Source organism: Rhinolophus ferrumequinum, chromosome 13, assembly GCF_004115265.2.
Source record: "Rhinolophus ferrumequinum isolate MPI-CBG mRhiFer1 chromosome 13, mRhiFer1_v1.p, whole genome shotgun sequence".
NCBI classification, from domain to species: domain Eukaryota; kingdom Metazoa; phylum Chordata; class Mammalia; order Chiroptera; family Rhinolophidae; genus Rhinolophus; species Rhinolophus ferrumequinum.
Window position 1 is genome coordinate 33,769,994 of NC_046296.1, and position 14,402 is coordinate 33,784,395.

The window sequence follows — 14,402 nt, forward strand, 5'->3', positions numbered from 1 at the left end:
TGAGGAAATCAAAGTCCAGAAGTGGCTCTGTGAGTTGCCTGAAGTCATAAATTTGGTTGGTAGCAGAGCTGGAATGACCTGATTCTGGTAACCTGCCCATATGACCAGGGCATAAATGAATCATGACAAAGACCTCAAGTCTTCTGACCCTCCAGCTCAGAGTGCTTTCCATTGGACCGTAAGGCCTTTTGTTGAAATGGTTATTATTCCAAGTCCTGAGGCCTCTGCATCTTTACAGATGAGCTAAAGCTTGTGATCTGAGTGTCAGAATATCCTTCATAGCTTTTCACATTGCCCTTGGTCATAGATAAGTAGAGACCGTATGAGGTTGGAGAAACACGACAGCACTGCTGAGGTCCTTTTCCTCATTATTGCCATAATTCTTCCTCCTACCTCCCCTTACAGCTGGATGGTTGCTGTAGACTGAGAGACAAAAACAACTTTATTGACCTTAAACATGTAATAAGGTATCCAGGAAACTTGATAAATAGACATTCAATTGTGAATACAGAGGGTGCCAAAAATGTATACACATTTTAAGAAAGGAAAACTGTATTAAAGTTGTAATACTTAATATATATCGATAACAAAAGACGAATACAAGTCACGTTTGACTTCTGGAATTACAAGAGGTGCTCAAAGTGGTTGCCATCAGCGTCCAGACTTCTGATTACGGCAAACTACTGCTTGAGCAATGTTGACCAAAGTGTTCACTTGTATACATTTTTTTTGGCACCCCTGGTATATAACGATAAGAGCACACATATAACTATAGCCAATTGGCGGTCACTTGGGTGTCCTGAGACTCTCCAGATACTCAGAATCACTCTGTTAATTAAATTTATCTGCAAACCCCAGACCATGAGTAGTGGGACACCCAGCGTCCCTCTTCATATCTCTTGGAATTCCTGGAGGAAGGACATGTATTTTTCCAGTGATCTCGAGTTCTGGTTTTTCAACTTTTGCTTAATTATTTCAATTTCTGATTCACTTCACCAAAAATGAATATGTATGTACCAAACAGTATGTAATCCTATTATGAAGCTTATCACTTTGTGCTGGTTCCTGCTCTCATTCTTTCATTTTCTCGAAATATCACCTACAAAAGGCTGGGTGTGTTTCAGGCTTTACCTAAGCTTTGGTCATTTCTAATTAGAAGCTGAGGTCATTTTTAATTAGACAATTCTAATTGGAATATAATTTAAAACAAATGCTTCAGTGCCCTGCAGATAATGACCAGGACAGGGACCAGGGTGAGGCCAGTGCCGCATGACTGAGAGTGACCACCTCCTGAAATTTTGCTCCCTAGGTGCCTCTCTTACCTCACCCTAGACAGGCTCTGGGGATGACATCCGATTACAGAAAAGCAAACAACTTAAGATGGAAAAATAAACATTCCTGTTCTTTAAATTTCTAATCCATTCATCCCCAGAGTGACATTGATCATCTCCTATACAGAGGTTTGGCCACCTCTCTGTCTGCTCCTCTCTCTCTGGGGCTCATTTCTTATTACCCTTCAGAATACAGTCTTTCCCCCCCGATCCCTCTCCTCTTTCCCTTTAGCTCATCTAGGCCAAGCCCCCAGAGACTTCATCCTTTATTTGTGAGATGTCATCAAGATTTTTGCCTAAACAAAGACCTTGTTCTACCTAAGGAGAGCGCTGGTGCATCCCATAATTGCAGACTGTCAATATACAGAGAAATGGCAGATCAAAGTATCTGGACCATGTTTCTGAAGATGATGAAACTCTGGAGACAGCTGACCATACTTTGCAGGGGACGTTCTCACTGAGTAGTGTGCTGAGGTGGACAGAGTCTTCTGTTTTTTCTTTTAATTAAAGCTTATTGAGGTGACAATGGTTAGTAAAGTTACATAGGTTTCAGGTGTACAGTTCTGTACTACATCATCTATATATCACATTGTGACTTCACCACCCAGAGTCAGTTCTCCTTCCATCACCATATATTTGTGGTATATAAAATAGAAAACAACAAAGGAACTAGACAAACACATTAAGAAACAAAAACTGATAGACACAAACAACAATTTAGTGATTACTAGAGGGTAAAGGGGGTGGGGGTGGTAGATGAGGTTAAAGGGGATGAAATATATGGTGGATAGGGTCTGAACCTTGAAGCTGGATAGCCTGGGGTTGTGGAGCCGAGCACATGCTTACACCTTACATGTTAAGTGAATTTGGGCTAGTCTCGTAACTGTCTTGAGTCTCAATTTGAGATTATATGAGATACCATCTATGAAATTGTTTTTTAAACTACATAGTGCTTGAAAATGCTATTATTATTATAAAAACAACAGAAATAAAGACAGACTCAGGAACATTTTTAAAAATGAATTTCTTACTGTTTAAGCACGGCTGGTGTGAAGTGAGGGTACCTGAGACATGGTGGGCAGGAAAGTCTTCCTCCAAAGGGAAGCATGCCACGTTTTCTGCTGAACGAATCACCACAGGAAGTGGTCCCTCACAGAGCTGCTCTCTCAGGAGTATCAATTAGGAAGGGGCTGAAATGGCAAGTCCAATTAATAACTAATTGCCAAAAGTGCTAGAAGAATTTCAGCCAGACTCCTAATTATCACTTAGGAGACTATTTGGTGCACATGTGAAGCAGTGAAGCAGCCTGAGGAAAACACACAAAAACCTCTATCTCTTTGCAGGTGGTGGGGGTGTCTCTCATTCAAGGATATTTTGAAAGCATTCCTCGATTCAGAGTCTGTTGAGACATGGCTGCAGAAGTAAAGCTCAGGACTCCCTCTGTGTCCTGTGAGTGGATTTCATTTTCAGTGTCAGAGAAAGAACAGGGTGGAATTCTATGCAGTATTCAGTACAAGTTTGGTGCTGGGAAAATGGTTGATACTTGGCTCTGTGATCTTCCTTTTATTTATGAGTGGGTATCAATATACTTTCAAACAAACACTTTGCCTACTGTGGCACTTCTTCTTTATTGGCTGATTGAAAACATGGAACATTCCAGTTAAAAAATTCTCTCTGGTCCTTCCAATAAGAAGAGCTGTATTACAGGAAATTAATGCTAATGAATGGAGCAAATACATTTGTTGGGAGTTATGGTGGGAATATGGCTTCTTGAGTGACGGGGGTAGGCTTCCGAGCTACACATTCCAGGAGCTCTGGAAATCATCCAGATATATATTCCTCGGACATGTATAGGAGAGTCTCAGAGAGCAGTGGCTTGCTGAAATGAGGAAGAGACTTTTCCATTGTTCTACTTTTATTTCAGAAGCTTCTAATCAGAAATGACTGAGACTACTGTTTCTGGAATAATAATAATAAAAAAAGGCACACATCTTACTTAATTCATAACAAAAGGGGAAAAAAGTGAAATCAACTAAAATCCTGAAATAAGAAAGTGAGATAAAATATTAACCTTTCAGTTATTTTAATTTAATGTTTCTTTATAGTAATACTTAAATATATTACCTTCTTTATTTTGTTTTTCTTAATGCAGAATAATTCTTTTTCTCTGTTGTTTGGAGAAACCTATTGGTCTGTTTGCAAAGAAGGGCACTGGTATTTGCTCTAAATATTCCCCGGTCCAAAGGTAGTAAGGTGGCGCATTTCCATTTGTGGTTCAGGACTTAATAAGTGAAGCAAAATTCCTTTATCATCCATGGGGTATTGAAGTGTAAATTTTTAAAAATCACAGTAGCAAAAGAGTCAAATGCATTTTTCATGGTCAGCCCTGCGTTATAATTAGGGTGCTATACTGCAGTTACATTTTCAATAAGTGGGACTGAATTTTAGAGCTGTGGTACAATCCACCAGAAAGTGCTTGAAGCTATGATTCAGTAAAATGTCCGCATATAGAGGAATTGCAAATGCTGCTAGAACCAAGTCCTGGTGACTTGGAATATTATATCATGTTTTACTGTAAATGTTGATGTCAATGCGTTATGATGTCTGTAATTCACTTTAAATATTTCAGCATAGATCGGATAACATTGGGAATGTGTGTGAGTTAGTTTAAGTCATATTTTAGGGAGAACCAGTTGACACTCCTGGAACACGATCAGAAGTTCATGCTCCAGGAGTGTTCAGATAGCAATACATACTCCAGGCTATACTTCAGACGGGGCTACTGGGGACTTCTGTTATATTTACTTTTGATCAACCCCAGAGACTTTGCTGATTAGCATAATAAATATTAGGAATGAGTTTTAGCAGGTGAAATTAGTGGATTAGCATAGTAGATGTTTGGAAGGGGCTCACATTGGTGAAATGAGTGTTATTCCGGAAGTAGGGGTCAGTTAAAATATTTTAAGGATACTTTTCACCTTGGTACAAATAAGGTATAAAAACCTAGTAAGCCCTCTAGTCTGTACCTTTAGGGATGTCGTATTACCTGAGGCAGTCTTTTTCTATAAGCAACCAGATCGTAAATATTTTATGCTTTACCAGTCATATGGTCTCTGTTCCAACTACTCATCTCTGCCTTTGTCCCGTGAAAGCAGCCATATACAATATGTAAAAGAGTGGCCATGGCGTTTTCCAGTTGAATTTTATTTACAAAACCAGGCAGGGCCAGATTTGGCTTAGGGGAAGAAATTTGCTGACCTCTGCTCTAGACTATTGTTTCATCTGCCCCAAGTGAATCTTCCAAGCTAAATTGGATCACCTAAAATGATGGAGTCCTGGGATGTCATTGAATGAGCAGAGCAGATTGTATATACGATTTTGTGTCTACTTGCTAATAAATGTTAGTATGTGTGGTCAAATTGGGTTACAGATTTGCTTCCATATATGCTCATAGTAGGGAATTAGATAACCTTCATACATCTAAAAAATGTTGGTGGCTACACTCACCTACCAACTTCATAGTGGTATAGATTGAATTGGACGAGGCCATGACCTCAAACATCTTGGGCAAAATCAGGATGCTCCTGTTAGATGGTAGCCCCACTACTGCAGTGATTCCTGATCATGTTGTCGCGTGGTAGGTGCTCAGTACGGATTTGTGGGATTAATGAATAGATTGATTTCTGCTTGGCAATTTAGTTTTAGGTGGGCTCTTTCTGAGGGTCCTGATGTGCTTAGCATTTAACTATCAGTATGTGCATGGGAATTAGATAGACATATGGATTAAAAATTGTGCATATTTACAGTATCAGTTGTAGAGATGTTAAGTCATCAATTTAGCACTATCTGGTTATAGTCTGCTTCACATGAGGTTACATGGAGTAGAAAAATGAAACAAAAGATTATGAGCATTGTACACAAATTATATTTATGCCCCACATTGCTTAATTATTTAGTACAACTTGGAAATGAAATTTTAATTTTTTTGGTGAGCTAACCCTCAGTGTAGACAATCCACTAACGATAATTGAGATAATCAATTACTGACTGTAATTGGTTGAATGGGGGTGACTCTTTTTTTCTTATTTAGATTTTTTTCTCCCTGCCTTCCTCTATAGCTTTCTGCATTACAATGAGATTTTTCTTGTTTTAATATCTGTCTTGTCATTTGCAAATAGCAAGCAAATATTTTTTAAGCAACTCTTATGTGTACAGCACTGTGCCAGTTACCCTGAAGGCACAGAGATGGCAAAGGCATAGTCCCAGATCTTAACCTCAGAGGAAATGAGGGGAGACTTTTTCCTTTGGGAAAATGATGGAATGCTTCATTTGATTTGGACCTTAAAGGACAGGTAGGATTTTGATGGATGGTAAGGGCTTGTTGGTAGAGAGACCTGGATGAATCAAGATTTAGAGGTGGGAAAGTTGTGGGTGTGTTTGTATAAAGGTAAGTCGTCCAAGGTCAGGTCTGGAGGGGGTGTCATTTTCCTGGTCACCTAGGAGTTGTGATGGGTAATGACAAGGAAGTGTGAGGATTTGGATCACTATTACTCCATGATGAGCTCTTTTGGAGGGCAGAGGAGAATACCATTGCTGAAAACGAAATGCTTGACGGGCAATGCAGCTTGAGTTTTGACATCTGCTGTTCTGTTCTGCGAGGACAAAAGCCAGGGTCATGCATGATGTTGAGTGGTTACCTGGAGTGAAGAGAAAACTGCACCATTAAAGGGGGCCCCTTGTCTAGAATTGAGGAGCTAGTTTGAGAAAGCCTTGAGAGAGAATGCTGGGATGCTGGTAGATTGCGGAGACACAGCATCTGTTCCCCTGTCTCCGTCTTGTCCCTTACTAGCTGAGGCTAGTGAGATGTAGCCAATTTCCTTAACAGTGTTTCTTACTTACGTGAGAATCATCCAGGGTTCTTTTAAAAATGCAGAATTCCAGGTCCACTCTAAATCTACTTAGTCAGAGTCTGAGTGTGGGACCCAGGAATGTTCATCTAACAAGTTCACCAGCTAATTCTCATGGGCCCCCAAAATACTAAAACCACTGCTAGGTCGAAGATATTAAGATGAAGAGTTTGTTGATGTTTCCTGTCAGTTTCACTGAATTCACTGATGATGTTTCAGACACGATCTTAGGAGCTGAGAATATAAGAAGAACAAGATGTGGCTGCAGTTTTCAAGGAGCTTGCGGTTTCATGATGAAGGTAGATGGGTAAATACATAACTGAAGTATGGTTGTTAAGGTATATACAGGGGAAAGAAAACCTACAGAAGATAATTTAAATCTGTGTAGGAGAGTCAGGAAGGCTTTCCAGAAGTGATGATTTTTGAACTGGGTGGGTTTTGAAAGATGAATAGGAGTTTGTAAAGAGGACGACAGAGAAGGACACAGAAGCTTAAAGCTGCATGGTGCATCCAGAGAGCTGATGGACAGAAAGCACAAAATGCAGAATGGTAGTGTTAACTGAATGGCTTGGTTAAGTGGGCGGAAATTATTCTATGATTGAAGAAAAAGCGTAGAGATAATGAGGAACACGTTACACTAATAGACATTAATTGCTGCTAATACATGTAATCACACATGTTGCAGACACTCATTTCCGATGGTTCCATTTGTGGTCTGCATGCACGGCTGGCCAAACCTGTGTTTGGGGAGATGGAGGGACTTTTGCTAGTGCCTTCTTACGGAATCGCTATTCTTCCTTTACCTTCTTCCTCCCACCTTATCTCTTATTGGAGATGAATATAACCTAACCACGAACCTAACCTAGGTAGGGGTCATGGTTTGGCTAGTTCTCATGACAGGTCACAGACAACTTTGGTCTCTTTGATGGTTTTGGTGTCCACATTTACTACAGATAGTTTTCTTCTTCTGGTTTTCTTATGACCAAGGTCACAAAGATCTGAAAACAGAGACTCCTATAACAGTAGTTGATGAGCCAGCTGAGAGGGGCAGTGGTAGGTGAAGTAAGGCCTTCCATGCTATATAGAGGAGTTTGAGTTTGAATCTGTAGGTAAAAGGAAGCCAGTGAAGGGTTCTGTTTGCAGGGTGGTGGATGCACTGGTGTAGGGCGCAGTATGAGCTTGGGAGTCAGAGTGCTTGGCTATGACTCTTGGCTTTACCATTTACCTTTGTGTGACTTTGGCAAGTCATTTAACCTTTCTGTGCCTTTGTAAAATAGTAGTGATAATAATAGTACCTCCTCCTTTGGTTAGCCATGAAGATTAAGTGAGATAATACATGGAATATCTGGAATCCTGCCTACGTCATGAGTGGTGGGTAAATATTAGGATCAGCATACTTTATATAAACATGCATATTCATATATATATATATCCATATATGTGTACAATTTACACATATATGTGTAATGATATTGTTGTAATGATATTGGGGCAGCTATGTTGCATAACTCTAGGAGGCTCAAAGTAAGTAAACGATCTGAGTAGGGGGACAAAGCCAGGTGTAGTAGTAAAACCATTCAGCTCCTAGTCCCTTGCTTTTTCTAGCACTGTTGCCTCAGCAATGAGATCTGCTCTCCTCAAAGCCAGCTCTAAATATGTTCAAATCATGGCACGTTCTGGCATTTTTTTTGGATGAACACATTATCCCCTAGGAGCAATACCAAAGTAAAGACTTCAGCACGTGTGGATGGGTACTTGTCATTCAAAAGTTTTTAAGACAGAGGAGAATACACACACACACACACACACACACACACACACACATATATTCTCTAGAGCCAAGCCATATGTATATATATGGCCTGGCTCCATTACCTTGGGTTTTGGAAGATTTTGTTCACATTTCAAACCTCCTTTTCCTGAGTTACTGGTCTGGATGGTCGAGTGAGGAGCAGGAGGTTTCAAAACAAAGAATGTTACATTTCAGGTTTGCTGCTTAATGATGTTCAAAGGAAGCTATTGTAGGTGATTGGAGTGTGAACCCACAGGCAGGGTGCATTTTAATTTCCATTTAAAGTGGGGAGTGCACCGTGGGGCGTCAGCCTGACCTCATTTAGCTGGCAAAAGGCAGGTATGTACATAGCTAATAATGAAAGTATCTTGTATTTGTAAAGGGTGTTATGCTTTGAAAAGTTCTTTGACACACTTTATTACATTTTGATCCTCCCAACAGTTCCAAGAGGAGGCCCTATTATCATTCCATTTGGAGGCAAGTGGGAAATGAGACTCAGGAAAATGCATCAACGTGCCCAATGTCACTTGTAAATCCACATCACATTGGCACAATTACAGCTCTTGAGATCACTTCTGGTGCCGTTTCTGTTATAGTGAAACCACCCATGAGATAAGATATGGTGGGATCCTTCTTTTAAAGTTAAAATTAAATCATTGTTATACTAGACATCACTTCTGACTGCACTGGATTCATGGTTCATTCAGGGGAACAAACATTTCATCTCTCTGGATCTTAAAATTGTCTTTGGAAGGAACTCAAAGGAGCCTACGTTTCCTCCATGTCTTAAAACTATGTAATTCTCTTAGTTTGCTTTCTGGAACATTTTGTTAACGTGGTTTTGTACTCAACTTCCAGAGAAGGACAAGGGCATTTTAATTTGTTTCCCAGGAATGACTTGGCTATTTTGAATTTTGTAAGTATGCCTAACATGACTGTTTTCCCTCATTCCAAGGACTGGGGGGAATGAACTCACCTAATGAGGTCCATACTTTTTCCTTAGATTTGTGAGTAAATGAAAGCATTAGCTATGCTATGGTGTTATTAAAAAAATGCTTTCAAGTTATTTGGCAGAGATGCTTGTAGGTATAAACAAGGGAAGGAATAATGGACAGATGGAAGAAAGGAAGAAGGAAAAAATAGACTATTCTAGTGGAAGTGAAAATATAAGAAATATATGTGTTATTATAGAAAAGTAAAAGGCATCCATCAATAAGGCTCAGAAGCAGAGAGTATTAGAATTGAGAGGACTTTCCAGCCAATGATTCTGGCCTCCTCGTTTTATAGGCATGGACCGGCCGTGTGCTCCAGGAGGTTAAATAACTCCCTTAAAGCTATATGGCAGGCAATGGCAGTTCCAGAACTGGGGAAAATCAGGACCCAGAATTTGAATGCCTATTATGACAAGGGCTTTAAAGATGTTATCTCCCAATGTTACCGGTTGAATTGTAATCCCCTGTCCCCCAATCCCTATGTGGCAGCCCTAACCCCCAGTACCTCAGAATGTGACCATACTTGGAGATAGGGTCTTTGCAGAGGTAATTAAGTAAGGTAAGGATTAGGGTGGGTCCTAATCCGCTAGGATTGGTGTCCCTATGAAACAGGGGAATTTGGACACAGACATGTATACAGAGAGAAAGCCATGTGACCGTAAAGGCTGCCTCCTGTGAGCCAAGGAGAGAGGCCTGGGACACATCCTTCCCTCACAGCCCTCAGATGGAACCAACACTGCCGACACTTGATCTCGGACTTCCTGCCTCCAGAACTGTGAGACAATACATTTCTGTTGTTTAAGCTGCCCAGTCTGTGGTGGTTGGTTACTGCAGGCCGAACAATTACACTCAACAATCCTATTAGGCAGGTATTGTTTTCCCTGTCTTGTAGGTGAGGAGACTGAATGGTGTGAAACTGGGGAGTTGGGATTGCAATCAAGGGTCTAGGACTCCAAGGGCCACACCGCCTCTGCTGTGTGACAGTGGCTCTGCTGGGAGGAAGACAGTTTACAAGGCAGATGGGCCTCCTCTCTCTCTCCTTTGCCCCACAGTAGTTTGGCATGAAACTGCTCAAAGCATTTAGTGACCACCCAGCTTTTTGCACAATTGAATCATGTAGGTTTTCTTTCTTTCTGTTTAAAGAGAGGGTTTTTTCCCCCCTCTCGAAGTGTTTTCAACTGTGAGAAATAGGTAGGCCCTGCATATAGATAGATAAGCCCTTAGCTTTAGCAGTTGGAGAATTTAAACACTGCAGTGTATCAAGTGGTTTCTTTCACTTTGAACCCAAATACCTACAGTAGCAACTAGAAATAGTATAATCAGTCAAGTGTCAGGTCACGGTTGTGCAGAAGTTAAGACGCAGCGTTTCCTTTCAGCACCAGGCAGCCCACTGTGAATGGGGATAAAATGTGAGGTTAGGAGGCCCACTGGAGTGATATTAAGCAGTGTTAAAAGCAGCTTTGGTGAAGAAGCTGTGTGTCTGTATCCAGGTGGTTCCACTTTTTTAAACAGAGTTCCAAAAATAGTTTCTCTTTATGGTGGTGCACAAACTCTTGTAGTTTGTTTTCAAAATCAGGGTAATATATTTGTAGAAAAATTATGTTTTGAAGAATCACGTCTTATAGAAAACACATATTTAAATACTCAGAATGGTTTTAATTTGTGTTTTAAAATTTTTAAACTTCAGCTTCCTCACTGTGAAATGTTTAAGATCTGCTTTAGGAGGTTATAGTAAGGATGAAATGAGGTGTGTGTTGGGCATTTTAGGAAAGCAGGAATCCCTTCCCTAAAGTACATAGAAGTGTTTAACTAGACTATAACTTTACCCAGATAATCAATCAAATATCCCTAGAATCCATTTATTCTGAAGTTAGAGCCAAGGCTCCTTATCCTATTTTTGAGTCTGGAGTGAGTGTATTTGTGTGTGGCATACCTTGACAATTTGGGGAAAAAGTGCTAAGTGAATTCAAGGTCTTGATATTATTAACTGGTATGTTCCTCCTCTCACACTTGATAAATGACTTTCAGCTCCATCTAAAGGTTTTCACTTTATTTGTTTTTGTGTTTCTGGCTCTACTGAGTCAGACTTGACTTGCACTGGCCACAGTCCAAGGTTTGAGTTAAAAAAAAAAAATGTTAAGAAGACAAGTAGCTGTGTCATGCCTGTAAGTGGTAAACCCAACCACATACCACAATTCTCACTGTTCTCTCTTCTAGCCACCTGGATGGGTTTATGAGAGTCAGGGGGAGAGAAAAGAGAAAGACCACATGAGATTTGGGGAGACTTGATGGGAGGAGGTGGCAGAAGAAGCAAGCAGAAGTGGGGAGTGTGGGATGGAAGTATAAGGTGGCGGCTGAGACTGTGGTTCTGGAGATGGACTTCCTGGGTTTGAATTCCAGTTCCCTTTGTGTACCTGTTTCCTCATCCATGAAATGGGAATGAGGCAAGTGTGATGATGAAACGAGTTACACGTGTAAGCCACCCAGGCCAGTGCTAGCACATAGCAATGCTCAATGCTGGCTGTTCTCTCTCTCTCTTGTGATGACCTGTTTGTGTGTCTACTCCTCCGTCAGGCTCCTTTGAGGAGCCTTCAGCATGTCTTATTCATCTTTGTGTCTTCTAACATGAATGTTACAGGAGGAGTGTTTACCTTCACCCCCTCTCTCAGCCCCATTTGACGTTACCACCACTGAGAATAATGTGGAAGTAAGTTGGAGGGGGGTTGTTTGGTCAGAAAAATGACAGCGGGGAGGGTAGATAAAGGCCGAAGTTTTGAAACTGTTTGATTTTAAGTGTAGACAGGACGTACAAATATAATGGGCTGTGGAAGGCACCTCAGCGTCGACAGCAGCAGTTTTGAAAGCTAAGCGTCAAAAGCGTTGGAGGATTGTTGCTATTTAGAAGGTGTAGCAAGTGCCTGTCTGGAACAAAGTGGCTGAATACAAATTTTGCCTGGAAGGAGCAACGTCAGGGGTAAGGTCATTGCTCTACAGGTACTGAGCGGCTCATTTGTTACCCAGTCCTGTGCTGTGTGGCCTCGCGTGGCCTTGCCTTTGCCTCGCTCCCGTCTTTCCTCTCCCTCAGGGCAGGGTATATATATACCAGTCCCTGACCTAAGGGAGGGGCCACTGGTCCTTACACTTCCCAGCTTTCGCTCCTTCCGTATCCCACATTGATCAAGACAAAGAAAGCACTCCGTAAATGTCGGCCAAATTGAGTTCCTGCCTCCCTTCCTTCTGCCCTCTCTTTTCCCCAGAGCCAACCAGGCCAAACCTGGTTACACAGAGCTTTGAGGCTCATACATTTCAACACATTTGCTAGGGTCACACATGACTTATTAGATCAGCTCATGTGCTATGAAGAATAGTAAATAAGCATATAATTCAGTAGTTTTTTTTTTCCACAGTGGATTTACATTTTCCCAGCTCTTAGTTTTGAAGGCTTATTGATCTCCAACAGGAAACAGAGGGCTATTATCATAAATGCGGTGGAATACAAGGTCCTGCAAATACTTTCGGTGGCATGATCTTGTATGCTCTAAATACCAACGCAGTCCTAGGGAGCCGGACCTGGAAGCTGAGGGCGGGCTGCTTCGTGGGGACTGTTTCCTCCTCTGCTGTCACTATGGTATCTACCGAGAGCTTGTGAAGCTCACGTTCTGTGGATTTCTGTATCTGGCTCCTCACTCCTTGTTCATGTAGGATTTTATGAAAATGGTTTATTAGAGGGAGACTCTGGTTGTCCTTTAGAAATTATATTTTTAAAATTGCTGGCTGCAAGACTTGGAATTTTGTAAAAAAATTGATAAAACTAAAATATTAACAGGTGTGTGTGTGTGTGTGTGTGTGTGTGTGTGTGTGCTGGGTGGTGTGCCAGGGAGGGCCCAGGAAAGGTTTAGAACCAGCAGGGCCAGTGCTATGTTCAAGACAAAAACAAGCAAAGAACAATCTAGCCTGGTATCCTAGAAGGGTAGGTGGGAAACCTGCGTTCTGCACCTGTGGCTTTTTTCGGTGGCCAGACATAGCCTATTCCTTTGGCATACCACATCTAGTGGATTAGGTTGTGGGCATTTGCTTTTTTCCGCCTGGTGGAAAAATTCCTGAGAGGCAGAGCTGTGCTAAATAGTACTTTGTCAGCTGTGTGCATTCTTGCACAACGCAGGGGACCATGGGTGTCCCTGTCTGTGTGAGCAGACATAACAATGAGGCACAGTGTAACTCCATGTAAAGCAGCAGTCAGAGTTTTAACTAAGTTGAGGGAACATTTATTCTAAGATCTAGAAAGTATCCATAAAGCAACATTTCCCAATGTGAGTTCCATATAAGACTAGTTTTTCAAAATGCACAAAAAGAGTAGGGGATCAGATTGGAGCTCTGTGTGTTTTAGTATGTTTGAGAAATGGCTATGAACCATACCCTTCTCTTAGAAATTCACAATGTAGACTAACTTCTTAAAGTCTCTCAGAAGTCCTGCAGTAAAGACACCTATCCAACTTTTTTTTAGTCCAGTGTTTCCCAAACATACTTTACTTTGGAATACATTTACTTTTTTTGCATAAGACCAATTAACACCCTGGATAACGATGTTTCTTGTCACATGCTTTTGAAAGTGTTATAGTAAAGTATAAGCCTTTGGACTAGTGTGCAGGGAATTATTTTAAATTGTACCGATTCTGGCAATTTTTTTCTTCTTATCAAAACTTAGAGAAACCTTCAAAATTCTTTGTACCCAATAATGCACAGAAGGCACCATTTTATGGTAGGCATTTTTGTAGAATGAGCACTGGGGAAACAATGCTCTCAGGGTTTCTGCAGTAGCAATGAATCTGTATAGAAGCAAATAGAACAAGAACTAGTTTGAGTTGCAGAACTGTAATGCAGACTGAACTCTCAGCTGCTATGGATGTAGGATCTGAAGCTTCTCTTTAGCCACTCAACAGGTATTTACTAATTACCTACTAGTTTCCAACACTGTGCCAACCTCTGAGGATGCAACTCTGACAAAAACAGCCTCTGCTTTCAAGGTGTAGTGAGGAAGACCTGAAAGCACACAGGGAATGCAACGTCACCATGAGGTGAGGTGCGCTGTGATCAGGAATGCACAGCAGGTTGGAAAACCACAAAGGAAAGGCACCCAATTAATCCTTGTTAGGACTGCAAAGTTTCCCCAAAGGAGGTGGCAGCCAAATAGAGGTATGAAGGATGAAAGGGCACTGGGAAGAGTGTCATGGGCAGAGGCAATGGCCTGAGCAAAGCTTGGGAGGAGAGCAAAGTGGAACGTTTGGAGAACTTAGAGTAGATGAATGAGGCTAGAATGCTGTATTTTAGGTGCAGGAGTGACTGGAGGAGGTGGGTACGACACAGGGATTGCTGGATCGTG